The sequence below is a fragment of the Loxodonta africana genome, chromosome 4 (assembly GCF_030014295.1).
Source record: "Loxodonta africana isolate mLoxAfr1 chromosome 4, mLoxAfr1.hap2, whole genome shotgun sequence".
Classification (NCBI taxonomy): Eukaryota; Metazoa; Chordata; class Mammalia; order Proboscidea; family Elephantidae; genus Loxodonta; species Loxodonta africana.
The window spans coordinates 142,071,251-142,088,299 of NC_087345.1; the positions used below are offsets into that span (position 1 = coordinate 142,071,251).

A 17,049-nucleotide genomic window follows, 5' to 3' on the forward strand; every position below is an offset into this window, starting at 1 on the left:
TGAGTTCTGGCGTCTGAAATTAGTCATTAGTTACCAGGCCTTTTTTTTTTTTTTTTTTGCCTCTTTTAATTTGAAATAGTTCCTCAGACTTTGTCTTTCCTGACATTGATATTTTTGAAGAGGCCAGGGTGGTTGTGGAAAGTGCCTCAATTTGGTTTTGTCTAATATTTAACTCATTATTAGATTCAGGTTGTGCACTATGGCAGGAGGACTACACGTGTGACATTGTGTCATTAGCGCATTACAGCAAACAGCACGTGTCAGTTTGTCCTTTTAATGAGAATAGCACACATTTTCAAGAGTTTTGCAATATGCTACCAAGTTGTTTTCCAGTTGTGTTCCTTGTAGTGTGTGACGGAGTGTTACACTTATCTGAGAAGACAGGTATGTTGGATAAGGAAAGAATTTAACCACCAACCAAAACCAAACCCGTTGCCGTCGAGTCGATTCCGACTCATAGCGACTGTCTATATGACAGATTAGAACTGCCCCATGGAGTTTCCAGGGAGCACCTGGTAGATCTGAACTGCTAACCTTTTGATTAAAAGCCATAGCTCTTAACCATTACACCAACCAGGGTTTCTGGATTTAACCACAGGACAATAGAATTAACGGGGCAACAAGTTAAAGTTGACCTTAACTTCATCAGTATTCTGATAACTGAGCTAAACCAGATGATAGGATTGTTTCTTTCACTTTGTTAATTTTTGCATTAATAACTTCATTCTTCACTATCCCAAAGAACAGATTCCTAGGATTATGCCTTGCTTTGGTATTCGTAGGCCAGAATAAGGTAGCATTCACTCATTTGGATTACAATCCCCCTCCAGTTTATTTTTAAAATATTCTGCAAATAATGAGTTGGGGAGTGAGAGCAGCAATTTAATACCACATATCAAATAGGTTTGGAAATATGCATGTACCATGTGCTACCACCCATAATTGACAATTAGCATTTATCACATTTGCTTCAAGATTTTAATTTTTAAATAAAAGAAATACTTTTACAAATACAGTTAACATCCCCCTTTTGAGCCCTGCCCATCCCCCATGTTAATACTCTCTAAGACCACAGCTTCTGCAGTGTTTTGCTGATGCACTAAGGAACAGGCCAGGACCTGTCTGATAAGAACGTGGTAAACTTCACAGAGAGAATCCCTGGAGTGAAAAAGTTATAATGAGTACACGCAAAGAGTAACCAATCAGTAGTTTTCCAAATTGAATTTCCTCCTACACTGCTTTAGGTCTTGTGAAGAAATATTAAAACAGCTTTTTAGAAATATTTAAAAAATCCTCACTCCTGGATAAGCCTATTTGCCTATGGCTTCACCAAAATCACTGGCCTAGATAACTGTTAGGTTAGTTACAAAGCGATAATTTGTGGCATTGTCTCACCTACTACCATGCTGAGGCTTCACTATGTGGTTAAATTAGAAATTGAGTCAGCAGAATAGAAGAGCTAACTCATGAATTTGTTTGCTGGGTAGGACATAAAGGGGAAGACTAGAAATTAATGTAGATAATTTCTGTCTTTGAATGTTTGAGGAATCAATTTAAAAAGGAAAAACAAATTGTAGCAGAAAGTAGCACATCTCTAACTCAGGTGCCTGCACTTTTGCCCTTTTCTAACCAATTTTCCACAAAACAGTGATTTAAAACCCAGGTAGCATCCATTTACTCCCCAATATATAATCCTCTAGTAGCTTCCATTTGCTCCTGAACACCTCACAAACGTGGCCTCTATGGGTGCTGCCTGATCAGGCCTTTCAACAAGACACTTCTTTAATTTTCTGGATACAAGTTCTTTGTCAGATACATGTTTTGTGAATATTTTCTCCCAGTCTGTGGTTTGCCTTTTCATTTTCTTAATGGTATATTGTGATAAGCAGAAGCCTTTAATTTTGATGATGCTCAATTTAATAACTTTTCTTACATTGTCCATGCTTTTGGTGTCCTAAGAAATCTTGACCTACTCCAAGGTTGTGAAGATATTCCTTTGTTTTTTTCTAAAAGCTTTACAGTTTTTGCTATTACATTTAGATCTATGACCCATCTCAATTTTTTAAAATAGTGTGAGATAGAGATCGAGGTCCATTTTTTTCCATACGTTTATCTAGCTGTTCCACAGCCATTAGCTGAAAAGACTTGCCCTTCCTCATTGAATTACACTGGTGCCTTTTATCAAATACCAATTGACCATATGTGTGGGGGTCCATTTCTGGACTTGATGTTCTACTGATTTGTCTATCCTTATGCCCATATGGAGCCCTGGTGGTGCAGTGGTTAAGAGATCGGCTGCTAACCAAAAAGTTAACAGTTCGAACACACCAGCTCCTTCTTGGCAAACCCTACTTTGTCTTATAAGTTCATTATGAGACTTGATGGAAATGGGTTTGGTATGCCAATAAACCATCTTGGATATTACAGCTTTATATTAAATCTTATAATCAGGTAGTGAGACTTGCAATTTTTAAAAAGATCATTTTGGCTATTCTAGGTCCTTTGCATTTCTGCATTAGTGTTTAGAATCAACTTGTCAACTCCCCCCTCCCCCCACAAAAAAACTGTAGGGATTTTGTTGGGGACTGCATTGAATATGCAGATAGATCAATTTAGAAAACTGATATTTTATCAATATTGAGTCTTCTAATTTCTGAACATGGTATAGCTCTGCATTTACTTAAAGCTTTATTTCTCTCAGCAATGTTTTAGTTTGTGTAGAGTTTTCATGTCTTTTAAAAAAGTTATAACTTTCATTTTTTGATGCTATGTAAATGGAATATCTAATTTTTTTTTTTTTTTTTACTTTCCAGTTGTTGGCCGCTAGTATAGAAATCAAATTGATTTTTATATCTTGTGACCTTTCTAAATACACTTATTGGTTCCTGGTTCTAGTAGTTGTTTTTAGGTCCTACAGGATTTTCTATGTAAACAATACCTAAAGTTTGATGTTTTAAACAGAACGGACTGTAAATCCTTACTAAGATCTATTCTGTGGGCAAAAAAACTGCAAAGAAATCTTACACTTTATTCAGTTTTATTGTATTAGTAGCCATGTATTAATTTTGAAATTATTATATTGTAGGGTAAAACAAACAAGTTGACATTAATGTTATTAGGAACCAAGAGACACAAATACAGAATAAGAAAAGAAAAATCCTTCATGTTATATTTGTTATATTTGAATTGAAGGTATCTACTTGAATTTATGACTTAAAAAATATATATCTATTTCCTAGATCTGTCCACTGAGAGGGCCTAGAAGTAAGGACACCTGGTAGAAATAAGAATACATCCACAACTTGGTTTCTAACTCCTATTTCCCTCTAAAAGGAACCACAGGCCCTTGGAGAAATGGCTGATTCCCAGTCTGGGGCGGGGAAGGTATGAGGTGAGTCTGGACATCTTATTTTACCAGCGAGCAAGAAAGCTCTCAAAAAGACTCCTGTGTCCTTTGACATAGAAGTGTGCTTGAAAGGGCTCTCACTGGCCAAATTAGGGACAATTTGGAAGTCAAAAAGAACAATGACTGTAATGTATTTTAAAGCATTTAATAAATAAAAATCCATTTGTCCATAGTGTTAAACAATAAAAACAAATGAAAATACTCGTTTCAGCATACAGTGATTATTACACTAATTCCAGACTCTAAAAATTGACAATTACAGGAAATACTCAAGTATTTACTCTGCTTCACCCCGCCCCCACCCGGCCAAAAGCATGTGGAACTTATTCCCAGTTGATTCTGTAAATAAAAAAATTTCTTATTTACAGAATGCCAGCTAATAAATGTAGAAAGATGCAATTAGAAAATCACTATTTTCAATGCTCAGTGAAAACTATTTAAGCAAGAATAACACATGAATGCTGAAAGTATTAGGTGAAAGGTTATTGGGGAACAGGATCAACTTTAGCATCAGTAATAACAGGACTCCAGGCACACTAAATGCTCCTACATAATGTAACCTGAAGTACACAGCCTCATGTATGAAGAATTTTTCTCCAGAAATGTTTAATCTGAATCTAATCAAGTCTTTACATCTGGTCTCTCAAAAAGCCAATGTCATTTTAAAAAATTAAAAAAGGCTTAAGAAACTAATAAAAGATAACCAAATGCAGTGCATAAACATTGATTAAATCCTGGCTTAAAAATAAACAAAATTATGAAGGAAATACTTGGGCAGTTGGGGATATGTAAATATGGACTAGATTATTACATAATACTAGGAAATTACGGGTAAATCTCTTAGAGGTTGACTAAGCCTTTTCTTGGCAAATCTCTTCCCTATTTCTCTGATAATGGCACCACCATTTTCTGCCAGTCAGGCTTAAAGAATCCTATGACACCCATCTCAGTCTTCTCTTCATTTCCACCACACCTCTGTCAGTACAGGTTTTCATCACTTCCTTTTTAACAGCTTTATTGAGATACCTCACATATCATACAATTCAACATTTAGTTACCCAACCATCACTACAATCAATTTTAGAACACTTTTACCACCCCTAAAAGAACCCCTGTACTCGTTAGCAGTCACTCCTTTTTAAGGATTGAATTGTTTCCCCCTGAAATGTGTCAACTTGGTTACACCATGGTTCTCAATAGTGTGTGGCAGTCCTCCATTTTTTGATTCGATGTAATCATTCTATGTGTTGTAAATTCTAACCTCTATGATGTTAATGAGGCAGGATTAGAGGCATTTATTTTTTTTTATGTTAATAAGGCAGGACAATCTACAGGATTATCTCTTTTGAGATATAATAGAGGACAGGAACCTCCTTACCATCAAACAAGATGCAGAAGCTGAGTGAGTCCTCTGGACCCAGGGTCCCTGTGCTAAGAAGCTCCTAGACCAGAGGAAGATTGATGACAGAGACCTTCCCCCCAGAACCTAGAGAGAGAGAGAGAGAGAGAGAAAGCCTTCCCCTATAGCTGACGCCCTGAATTCGGACTTCCACCCTCCTAGAAGAATAAATTTGAGAGAATAAATTTGTTTGTTAAAGCCATTCACTTGTGGTATTTCTGTTACAGCCATACTAGATAACTAAGGCACTCCTCATCAGGTTTTTATCACTTCTGATCTGGCTTCTTACAACAGCCTAACTCCGCATCTTCAACTCTCTTTGTTCCAATTCGACTCATCTACACCACAGACGATGTGACTGCCCTAAAACATGGTTTAGCTATTATACCCTCTTCCCTAGATACCTTCAGTGACTCCCCCAAAGGACGCTTCGATTGAAGTAAACAAATACCCATTACCCAGTGAACCCCAGTGCCGTCGAGTCGATTCCGACTCATAGCGACCCTATAGGACAGAGTAGAACTGCCCCATAGTTTCCAAGGAGCGCCTGGTGGGGTTGAACTGCCGACCCTTTGATTAATAGCCACACAATGTATTCCAGGCACCGTGCTAGGTGCTAGGAACAAATGGCTCCAAGGCAGCCTTGACTTCTCTATTTTCCTACACTCTATTAAAAATGGATTAGTACTGAAGGCTTCTGTTATCGCCATAGCGTCTCCGCTCAGGAAGTTGCCTCTGCCTAGAAGGTTCCCTCTATCTTACCCCCTCATCATGCCCTCGGAAATCTTGCCCAACCTTCAAGGACTATCTTCCCTAAGGAGTGGGTCCAAATCCCGCAGCACTTGAGAAGCTCTTGACACTTATCTAATTGGCTCGCTTGCACATACTCGAAGCTCAACACACATCTGCAGAACTGAACATAATCCTTTGGACGCAGCGAAGCTCCACTGCGCGCCATCTCCAGCCTCTCTCCCAACATCGCGATTGGCTCTCCAACGTTTTCCCCTCTCTCTCTCCTAGCCCTCTATGACCGGAAATGACTCGAGGCGAGGGCGCCTCCGAAATCCCATGGATCATAGATTTGAGCGACTCCCGGGAAGAGCGAGCTAGAAAGGGTCTGCTCTTCCGGGTCAGGTCTGCGCGAAGAAACTCCAGATCTCAGTTGTCCCAGCTTCCGTTTGGGAGAACAGAACCGCCCCCTTCCCGCGCTCCTCGGCGTCCCGGGCCCGCCCTGACGCTGGCGGTGACGGATGGCGGCGGCGGTAGATTAGGGCCGTGGGTCAAAGCAGGCACAGCCGCTGGGGGACCCTGTCGGAAGCAACTGCCGCTGTCGCCGCCACTTTCATCTCTTCTGGGGCAGGGGCCAGGGCCAGGTGAGGGGAGTGGGGTTCTGGGCACGCAGAGCTGGGCTAGGAGGCGGTTTCACCTCCGTAGGACGGTGTCCAGAGACTGTGCCGACCCCACCGGCTCCCCAGTGGTCCCAGCGAAGCGTGAGTGAGTAAAAGAGTGTGTGTGTGTGCCGACGACCCTTCGCCTGAGAGCTCGCGAAGCCACGGGGTCCGTTTCATTATAACCGGACTTATCCAGCGTGGTCTCGCCGTGAACGCGTGTTGAGCGGAGCGTCTCCCTGAGTGGGCTGCCTGAGGCGCAGGAACTTGGCCCATTCTCCGCACCGCTGTTATTCTCCACGGCTGTCTTCACGTGGAAAACCGGTTCCATTTTTAGGACCAGACTGGGGAGAGTGGACTTCTCTTGGTCTCAAAAAAGGTTTTTATGCGACTCACTTGGAATGATTATAGATCCGCTCTGTCAGTCGCTCATTGTCACAGATAGTTAGAAATCTTGGACTTCTTATTCTAAATTCACTGTTGTTCTGACGCCCATTATTTTTTCATAAAAACCTGCATTCTTACCCTCAGAGGCAATACCGTTCACACTGAGTCCTTCTTTGCTCGCAACATTCCAAGGAGAGGATAAGGAGATCCCAAGTTTCTTTCCTTCATAACCGAACATGAGGGAGAATTTGGAATTTTTGAGTTGAAGCTGATTTCTTTGACTTAGCGTAATGTTTTTGAAAATCGGACGGATCTGACTAGTTGTTCACATGCTCTTGACTGATATTAGCTCTGTTTAGCTCTTAACCGCTCCCTGCACAAGTTGTTTATCCGTAATCACTATTTCTGTCTCTACGTAGAAGTTTTGAACTGAGCTGACAGTTTGTCCCCTCCCTCTTTTTTTGGCTTTATGGTTTAAAGCAAAACAAACAAAAAGCCTTTTTTACGAAATTGTCTGTAGAATTTTTCCCCGGAGGCTTGGTATAAACCAGAATGTTGACCTCTGCCCTGACTTGTTGTGTGACCTTGGATGAGATGCCACACCCTTCTGATGCCTTTTTTTAAAAAAAACCCAGAAAATTAAGTATTGTGTGAACTGCTTAGACTTCACGTACACAGTTGGACATTTGTACCTGCACATTTGATCCTGCAGACTGAAAATACTTAAGCCATTATGAAGTACTCTTCATTTGATAATAGGCAGTTAAGCGTTTTGTAAATCCTCTTTAATCTGAATGGCCCGGTACCATTCTAAATTTTTTTTTTAAATGACTTATTTTCTTATGGAGGAATGTGACATAGAAGTTGAATTCAACTTAAGATGGGTCGTTATGAGTCGGAATCAACTTGACCGCAACAGGTTTTTTTTGTTTAAGGTTGAATCCAGCCAGCTTTGTAAAGAAAAGTGTGCTTAGTAGCTCATCAGTTAATAAATCAGATAATATATTTATTCAGTAATAATCATTGTTTTAAAAATATTTTTCTTAAATATTTTAGACAATTTTTAAATAATCACTTAGTACCCACCCTGCTGCTTATTACTTTTTCATACATGATTTTGATCCATATCTTAATCCAAATAAACGGTCATCAAGAGTTCTTACTTAATGTATATTACAGAGTTGAAGGGGAGCCATTTCCAGAGTAGCTGATTTTTTTTAACAGCTTCATTGAGACATAATGAGTATTCCATACAATCTACGAATTGTACAATTCAGTGATTTTTTACTACATTCACAGAGTTGTACAAGCATTTTCATTACTCCAAAAAGAAACACCATAGCCATTGGTAGTCGTTCCCCATGCCTGGCCCTCACCCATTCCCTCCCCATCCCAGGCAACCACTAATCTATTTTTTGTCTGTGTATAGACTTGCCTGTTCTGGAAATTTCACATAAATGGAATACACAACATTTGGTCTTTTGTAGGTGATTTCTTTGACTTAGCAGAGTATTTTCAGGATTCATCCATTTTGTAGCATGTATCGTGATTTCTTTCCATTTTATGGCCAAATAATATTCCGTTGTATGAATATACTACATTTTATTCATTAGTCGGTTTAGGTTAGTTGTACTTTTTGGCTCTTATGAATAATGAATATGTAATGCTGTTACGAACATTTGTGTATAAATTCTTGTGTTTCGTTTTCTCTTGGGTATATACCTGGAAGTGAAAGAGTAATCAAATTTTATGTCTATTTGGATTTGTGTCTTTAACGACTGTTATGTTTATGTAAAATTCTGTGTCCTCAAGCTATATACATATAAATGGGAAGCTTAATTAACCTGTTGTGGGAGTCAGATTTTTTGTGTGTGTTTGTGGGAAGACTTGAGAATGAGGCCTTCCTCTCTACATATAACCACCCACTGCCGTGGATTAGATTCCGAATATATGTAGCAACTCTACATATATTACCTAGAAATGCCAACTGCTGAGTGAAAATATTTTGGGGACAGCTCTTAACACGAGATTGAACTAGAGTGTTTCCATTAGGCATGTATGTTCAGTTGGAAGAAGAGAGCCTACATAACAACTTACTGTCTGCTGAGTTTTAAAAAAATGACACCTTGCTTGTCTTGCGTTTCGCAGGTGGGTGGGATGAATTTGCAGCTTCACAATCTTTATTAGAAAACCCAGTGCCATCGAGTTGGCTCTGACTCATAGCGACCCTATAGGACAGAGTAGAACTGCCCCATAGAGTTTCCAAGGAGCGCCTGGTGGAGTCGAACTGCTGACTCTTTGGTTGGCAGCCGTAGCGCTTAACCATACGCCACCAGGGTTTCCGCAATCTTTTTTAGGATTATTCTGCTTCTTCTGAAGAAAGTCTTAGGATTCTATCTTGTTGTTCTGTGCCTTCAAGTCGACAGGACTGTATAAAAAAAAAAATAAGTAAAACATGGCTTAGAAAATGCAGTTATTGGATTTCATGTTAATTTGCAGAATTAAAAAAAAAAAAAAAAACTTACCTGCTCAAACTATCAGCCTTGAGTCTAGAGATCTGGTAGTCAAGAAGTGTTAATGTTTAAAATTCCAGAGTCTTAATTTAGGACTGAGTTATCTGTGGATTTTTAGGTTTTTATTTTTCTCTCCATAAGCTGGAATTGGAAACCCTGGTGGCATAGCAGTTAAGTGCTGTGGCTGCTAACCAAGAGGTCGGCAGTTCGAATCTGCCAGGCACTACTTGGAAACTCTGTGGGGCAGTTCAACTCTGTCCTATAGGGTTGCTATGAGTCAGAATCGACTCGACAGCAGTAGGTTTGGTTTTTTTGTTTTTATAAACTGGGATTACAGGTAAGTTCAACTGTTACTAGAGTATTTAACAATCTTATTACGTTATAATTTTATTTTAGTGGAAGTAAGTGGTTTAAAAACAAAGAGCTTACTGAAATAATTTAACTAAAAAACAAATTGTAATGCATTTTGGTTATTGTTCTATAGGGTTAAGTAATAAAACGTAAGTGTTCTAAATTAATACGTCTGAGGTGGGTGCTAGGAATTTTCTGTTTTTAACAAGCATCCAAAATGATTATGGTCAGACAAGTTTGGGAAAAAACTGCAAAAAGCTCTGATAGTGTTGCAGATTTGCTTTTCTTGAGAATTTACAATAGAATGCAATAGTTGCTGCATACTTTCTGGTTATAGTTCATAAGTAAAATGTATCTATTTAACTTGTGCAGCACCATCTAGTAACATCAGTGCTGGCATCCTTGAATTTGCACTAGTATCCATAATTGAAATGGAGTATTGGTGGTGCAGTGATTAAGTGATTGGCTGCTAACTGAAAGGTTGGTGGTTCAAACCCACCAGCCTCTCTGCAGAAGAAAGATGTACTCTGCTTCCATAAAGGTCACAGCCTTGGAAACTCTAGGGTGCAGTTCGCCTCCATCCTGTAGGGTCTCTATGAGTTGGAATCAACTCAATGGCAATGGATTTGGTTTTTGTAGCCATAACTCAAGTCTAGTCTAAAAAAGCAAACCATTTATTGTAGGACTGTGGATATTGCATTTGTTATCGAAGGATCATAGTGTCTTACTTGCTACTAGTTGTGGAAAGGAACCCTGGTGGTGCGGTGGTTAAGAGCTTGGCTGCTAAACAAAGGATCGGCACTTCAAATCCATCAGCCACTCCTCGGAAACCCCAGGGGGCAGTCCTGCTTTGTCCTATAGGGTCACTATGAGTTGGAATTGACTGAAGGGCAACATGTTTTGGGGTTAGTTGTAGAGATGCCACCAAATTGATGTAGAAACAAAGGATTAAGTTACCCTAAGCTTCCTCAGACTGCCCATCTGGCTGACAACTACTCGAACAGACTAAAAATCTGTGACAGGGAAAGAAACAGATGGGTCACACAAATGTATTCAGTAGCTTATTTGAATTGTGCAAAAGGTACGAACTTTTATTTTTAAAATTATTCATATATTTAATCAGTTTTTGATACCAAGATTTAATTTCAATCATAAAGGGTTCTATTAAGTAAAATTTAAAGAGTACAAGCAATTTGTCCTTTTCATCATTTAAAAAGAAGCTTGAAGTGCCTGTCTTATAGATATGAAATATAATCTGCTTGTGTTGGTGAGGCGATAGTGGAACGGAGACCTGAGTATTCTCCCATTTCCAGGAAAGCGCTGGATACTAGTTCCCAGATCGTATTTTCCTTCTACGTAATCTGTTTTTTTTTTTCCTTAAAAAATAAAATAATCTATTTTTTGTTCCTTACCCATCCTCAAAATTGACAAATTTGCTTATTTCAGTTCTCTTGAGTGTTCAATATTAGGAAAACCACCAACTGATACTAGGAAAACAACTTTGTTTTTCTGCCATTGCCTCCCCCTAATGTTAGTGTTTCACCTCTGCTTTCCTCTCACCTAGCGCACTGCCTGGCATGCAGTAAATTTGAGTTGAATGAATGTGGTTAAGGGCTGAGAGTTAAGAAATGAAGAGGATGCACCTAACCAAGTGACTATAAATAGCCTATTCTGGTTTCTCCATCTATAAAATTGAGACTGTTACCTTTTCTTTCTGATGTAGAGGATTTCTGTGACAACACATGGTAAAGTGCTTTGGAAATAGAGGTGTTGTACAGATGTAATTTATTTATAGTATTTGTTAGAAATGCAAGAGCCCATTGTGCAATATGCTATTTAGGCTCTGCAGAATGTTGCGAGGGAAGTGGATACTCTCTCATCCCAGGTTGCCCTTAGCGTACATGGCCCTGTAGTAGTGCTGTGGAGTTTACATCTGGCGTATTCTCTATGCCTTTGTCCTGTAATTTAATTTAATACAAACACATGAGACGTATAGTAGTGTTTCTGGTATCAGTTTACCCCATCACCTAACCACAGGCCAGAATGAGCTGCTTCACTGCTATATTGGAAACTCAAGCTAAATTAGGATGAGTATTTTGTATTGTGGGTATGGCACGTTTATAACTAGAATGCCAAATACGTATTTAGAATTTAAAAATTATATCCTACGGTTTAAATGATTAGAGTTTGATCATATTCTCCATAAGTGTGCATAATTAAGAAATGCATGATTAATTTCACCAAATTATGTGGCGGTATGGATATTAATGTATGGCGTATATAGTGGAGCTAAGGACTTTTATTATAAATGAGGTAGTAAATGTGGAAGATGGGAAGTTATGAAATCCATGAGTAAGATTGCATTTATGATTTGTCAGTTGGGATTTGTAAGAAAATTTGAAAAGCATTAGGCTAAGATTCAAATTTGGGAAATTAGTGGGGGAATGAGTAAAAGTATCTTCAATAATATGGATTCTATTCTTGATAAATCCAAGAAATTGAAATACAACAAATTGGAGAACATCAATTTTTTTCTTTAAAGCGTTATTCAAAATATGAATACTTCTTTACGTCTGTTACCATGCAAATACACTTTTTAAAGCTTAAATTATTACTGATTTGATCTGTTCCTCCCCTCTATTTTAGGACTTTACGCCATAATTTATTCCTTGCTCTCTATATTTATTTATAACTCCTTATTGGCTCCTTTTCCATTGAGTATAAACAGGCTTAAGTCTCTTTCATTGTGTACAAAAACAAAACTAAACAAATGAACTCTGGTAACCTTTGTCTCTCTCTGGCATCCTTTTTTCGCTTCAAAGTAAACTCTTTCTTTGAAAGAATAGACTAAAACTCACTTTACCTGCTTCTTCCCGTTCATTCCTCAGCTCCCTGCCTTCTCATCCTTGCCCCTGCCAGTCAACCACAACTGTTCTGTCAGAGATTACAGATAACTTCCTAATGCCGAAATCCAGTTGATTTTCCATTTTCACTCTTATTTATTGTAAATATATAAGTAACAAAACATTCATTGCATATACAGTTCGGTGATATTAACGTATGTTTTTCTTGTTCACCCATCACCCTTATTCATTCTTCTTGATGTGTTGTTACATTGGACACGTTTGTTCACTACCTTGTTGTTAAAATGCCCTCTGGCTTCTGTTACTCCACCTGTTCCTGGTTTTCCTCTTACCTCTCTGACTGTTCCAATCCAGACTGAGAAGGCTTTTCTCATTTTTGGCTTGCCCTGTAAATGTTAGTGTTGCTCTGAGTTCTAATTATGTTTCTTTTTCAGATTACACCAGTATTTCTCAACATATTTTTTTAACCCATGTCCCATTTTGGTAAATAAAAATTTCCCTTGCTTCTATTCTGGTAAGAGGGATGTAGTTATTTTTCTCTCCTGTCCCTTTATGAGAGTCATAGATACAGATAAGATTGAAGATTTACTGTGCTTTACTTTGTATAGTTTGTAATCTGAGAACAATAGATAATTTGTCATTTTCCAGGTATGAAACTCTATATTGAATATGCTTTTTCAAACTGTATTCTTCCCTCCTGAAATTCGGAAACTTCCTTCCCATTAACAATAACTGCTTTTCATACACTCTTCTTAGGTAATTTCATTGACTTGGCATCTGTGCAGTGTATTTACAATCTTATATTTCCAGTCCAGACCTCTGTCCTAGTTGGAGACCTGTTTGTCCAACTACTTACTGTACATTTCCACCTGGACAACCCATGTGTTGTTGTTGTGTGCTGAAGAGTCAGTTCCTACTCATAGTAACGTTATAGGACAGAGTAGAACTGCCCTAGGGGATTTCCAAGGCTGTAATCTTTTTGGAAACCAGATTGCTGCATCCTCCTCCTGCTGAGCGGCTGGTGGATTTGAACTGCAAGTCTCTTGGTTAGCAGCTTAGTGTTCAACCACTGCGCCAGTGCGGCTCTTTGGACAGCCCATATGACTTTAAAATGCAGTATGCCCCAAAGTGAACTTGTTATCCTTTCCACAAAACCATCTCTTCCTGTATTATCTTGTTGGAGAAATGGGAGTATAAACCTATTTGGATTACATAAACCTATTTGGATTACATGTTAATGTCTTTGCATTCTCTTCCTTAACGTTTTTCCTACCCATCCCCATCTTCTTTCTAGTATTCTGCTCTACTTCAGGTTCTCATACCTCTTTTGTTCAAAATTTTCCAGTATTTCCCTAATCATCATCTTTTTAAAAATTTTTATTGTGCTTTAAGTGAAAGTTTACAAATCAAGTCAGTCTGTCTTATAAAAATTTATATACACCTTGCTGTATACTCCTAGTTGTTCTGCCCATAATGAGACAGCACAGTCCTTATCTCTGTCCTGTATTTCCATGTCCTTTCAGCCAGCTTCTGTCCCCCTCTGCTTTCTCATCTCCCCTCCAGACAGGAGCTGCCCACATAGTCTCATGTGTCTCCTTGAGCCAAGAAGCTCACTCTTCACCAGTGTCATTTTCTATCTTACAATCCAGTCCAATCCCTGTCTAAAGAGTTGGCTTTGGCATTGGTTCCAGTCTTGGGCTAACAGAAGGTTCGGGAACTGTGATCTCCAGGTTCCTTCTAGTCTCAGACCATTAAGTCTAGTCTTTTTATGAGAATTTGAGGTCTACATCCAACTGTTCTCCTGCTCTATCAAGGATTCTCTGTTTTGTTCACTGTCAGGGCAGTCATCGGTTATAGCCGGGCACCATCTAGCTCTTCTGTTCTCGGGCTAATGTAGTGTCTGGTTTATGTGGCCCTTCCTGTCTCCTGGGCTCATAATTACCTTTTGTCTTTGGTGTACTTCATTCTCCTTTGCTCCAGGTGGGTTGAGACTGATTGATGAGTCTTAGATGGCCGCTTGCTAGCGTTTAAGACCCCAGATACCCCTCTCCAAAGTGGGATGCAGAGTGTTTTGTTAATATATTATGTCAGTTGACCTAAATGTCCCCTGAAACCATGGTCCCCAAACGCCTGCCACTGCTATGCTGGCCTTTGAAGCACTCTGTTTATTAAGGAAACTTCTTTGTGGCTTAGTCCAGTTGTGCTGACCTCTTCTGTATAATGTGTTGTCTTCCCCTTCCCCTTCACCTAGTTTTTGTCTACTATCTAAGTAGTGAATACCCATCTCCCTCCCTCCCTCCCTCCCCACTCTCAACCATCTAGAAATATTTTCTTCTCTGTTTAAAATATTCCTTGAGTTATTATAATAGTGTTCTCATACAATATTTGTCCTTTTGCAACTGACTAATTTCACTAAGCATAATGGCTTCCAGGTTTCTCCATGTTATAAAATGTTTCACGGATTCATCATTGTTCTTTATCAGTGCGTAGTATTCCATAGTGTGAATATGCCAGAATTTATCCATTCATCTGTTGCTGGGCATCTTGGTTGCTTCCATCTTTTTGCTATTGTAAACAGTGCTGCGATGAACATGGGTGTGCATTTATCTGTTCGTGTAAAGGCTCTTATTTCTCTAGGATGTATTCCAAGGAGTGGGATTGCTGGATCATATGGTAGTTGTATTTCTAGCTTTTTAAGAAAGTGCCAAATTGATTTCCAAAGGGGTTTTACCATTTTACATTCCCACCAACAGTGTATAAGTGTTCCAGTCTCTCCATAACCTCTCCAACATTGATTATTTTGTGTTTTTTAGATTAATGCCAGCCTTGTTGGAGTGAGATGGAATCTCATTGTAGTTTTGATTTGCATTTTTCTAATGGCTAATGACGGACGGTGAGCATTTCCTCATGTATCTGTTAGCTACCTGAATGTCTTCTTCAGTGAAGTGTCTGTTCATATCCTTTGCCCATTTTTCAATTGGGTTATTTGTCTTTTTGTAGTTGAGTTTTTGCAGTATCATATAGATTTTAGAGATCAGTTGCTGATCAGAAATGTCATAGCTAAAAACTTTTTCCCAGTCTGTAGTAATCTTTTTACTCTTTTGGTGTGAAGTCTTTGGATGAGCATAGGTGTTTGATTTTTAGAAACTCCCAGTTATCTAGTTTCCCTTCTGGTATTTGTGCATCGTTAGTAATGTTTTGTATACTGTTTATGCCATGTATTAGGGCTCCTAGCATTGTCCCTATTTTTTCTTCCATGATCTTTATTGTTTTAGATTTTATATTTAGGTCTTTGATCCATTTTGAGTTAGTTTTTGTGCATGGTGTAAGGTATGGGTCTTGTTTCATTTTTTTTGCAGATGGATATACAGTTATGCCAGCGCCATTTGTTAAAGAGACCATCTTTTCCCATTTAACTGACTTGGGGCCTTTGTCAAATATCAGCTGCTCATACGTGGATGGATTTATGCCTGGATTCTCAATTCTGTTCCATTGGTCTATGTATCTGTTGTTATACCAGTACCATGCTGTTTTGACTACCGTGGTGGTATAATAGGTTCTAAAATCAGGTAGTGTGAGTCCCCCCACTTTGTTCTTCTTTTTCAGTAATGCTTTACTTATCCGGGGCCTCTTTCGCTTCCATATGAAGTTGGTGATTTGTTTCTCTATCTCATTAAAAAATGTCATTGGAATTTGGATTGGAATTGTGTTGTATCTATAGATGGCTTTTGGTAGAATAGACATTTTTACAATGTTGAGTCTTATCCATGAGCAAAGTATATTTTTTGACTTATGTAGGTCTCTTTTGGTTTCTTGCAGTAGTGTCTTATGGTTTTCTTTGTATAGGTCTTTTACATCTCTAGTAAGATTTGTTCCTAAGTACTGATTTGGTGATTTCATCTTCGATGTTCTCTTTGTTGATGTAGAGGAACCCAACTGACTTTTGTGTGTTTATCTTGTATCCTCACACTCTGCTGAACTCTTCTATTAGTTCCAGTAGTTTTCTTGAGGATTCTTCAGGGTTTTCTGTATATAAGATCGTGTCATCTACAAATAGAGGTATTTTTACTTCTTCCTTACCAACCTGGATGCCCTTTATTTCTTTATCTAGCCTAATTGCTCTGGCTAGGACCTCCAGCACAATGTTGAATAAGAGTGGTGATAAAGGGCATCCTTGTCTAGTTCCCCTTCTCAAGGGGAATGCTTTCAGACTCTCCATTTAGGGTGATGTTAGCTGTTGGCTTTGTATAAATGCCCTTTATTTTTTGAGGAATTTTCTTTCTATTTGTATTTTGCTGAGAGTTTTTATTATGAATGGGTGTTGGAGTTTGTCAGATGTCTTTTCTGCATCAATTAATAAAATTATGCTGTTCTTGTCTTTTATTTATATGATGGATTACATTAATTGTTTTTCTACTGTTGAACCATCCCTTCATACCTTGTATGAATCCCACCTGGTTATGGTGAATTATTTTTTTTGATACATTGTTGAATTCTATTGGCTAGAATTTTATTGAGGATTCTTGCATCTCAGTTCATGAGGGATGTAGGTCTGTAATTTTCTTTTCTTGTGGTGTCTTCACCTGGTTTTGGTATCAGGGATATGCTGGCTTCATAGAATGAGTTTGGGAGTATTCCTTCCTTTTCTATGCTCTAAAATACCTTTAGTAGTAGCGATGTTAACCCTTCGAAAGCTTGGTAGAACTCTCCAGTAAAGCCATCAGGGCCAGGATTTTTTTGT

At 38.7% G+C, this 17,049-nt stretch overlaps 1 protein-coding gene across 4 annotated transcripts in view; it reads left to right on the plus strand.

Annotated features, from left to right (window-relative positions):
• Nucleotides 1–5,842: 5,842 nt before the first annotated feature.
• The window catches only part of BCL2L13 (BCL2 like 13), a 95,263-nt gene continuing 84,056 nt past the window's right edge, over nt 5,843–17,049 (plus strand). The window contains exon 1 of one of the 4 annotated variants that reach the window (XM_064284808.1): nt 5,843–6,178. The gene's annotated coding sequence lies outside the window, so the exon portion shown is untranslated. Of the gene's footprint in view, nt 6,300–17,049 lie in introns of all 4 variants that reach the window. The other 3 variants (XM_010590778.3, XM_064284807.1, XM_003410755.4) reach the window with 3 other exon arrangements.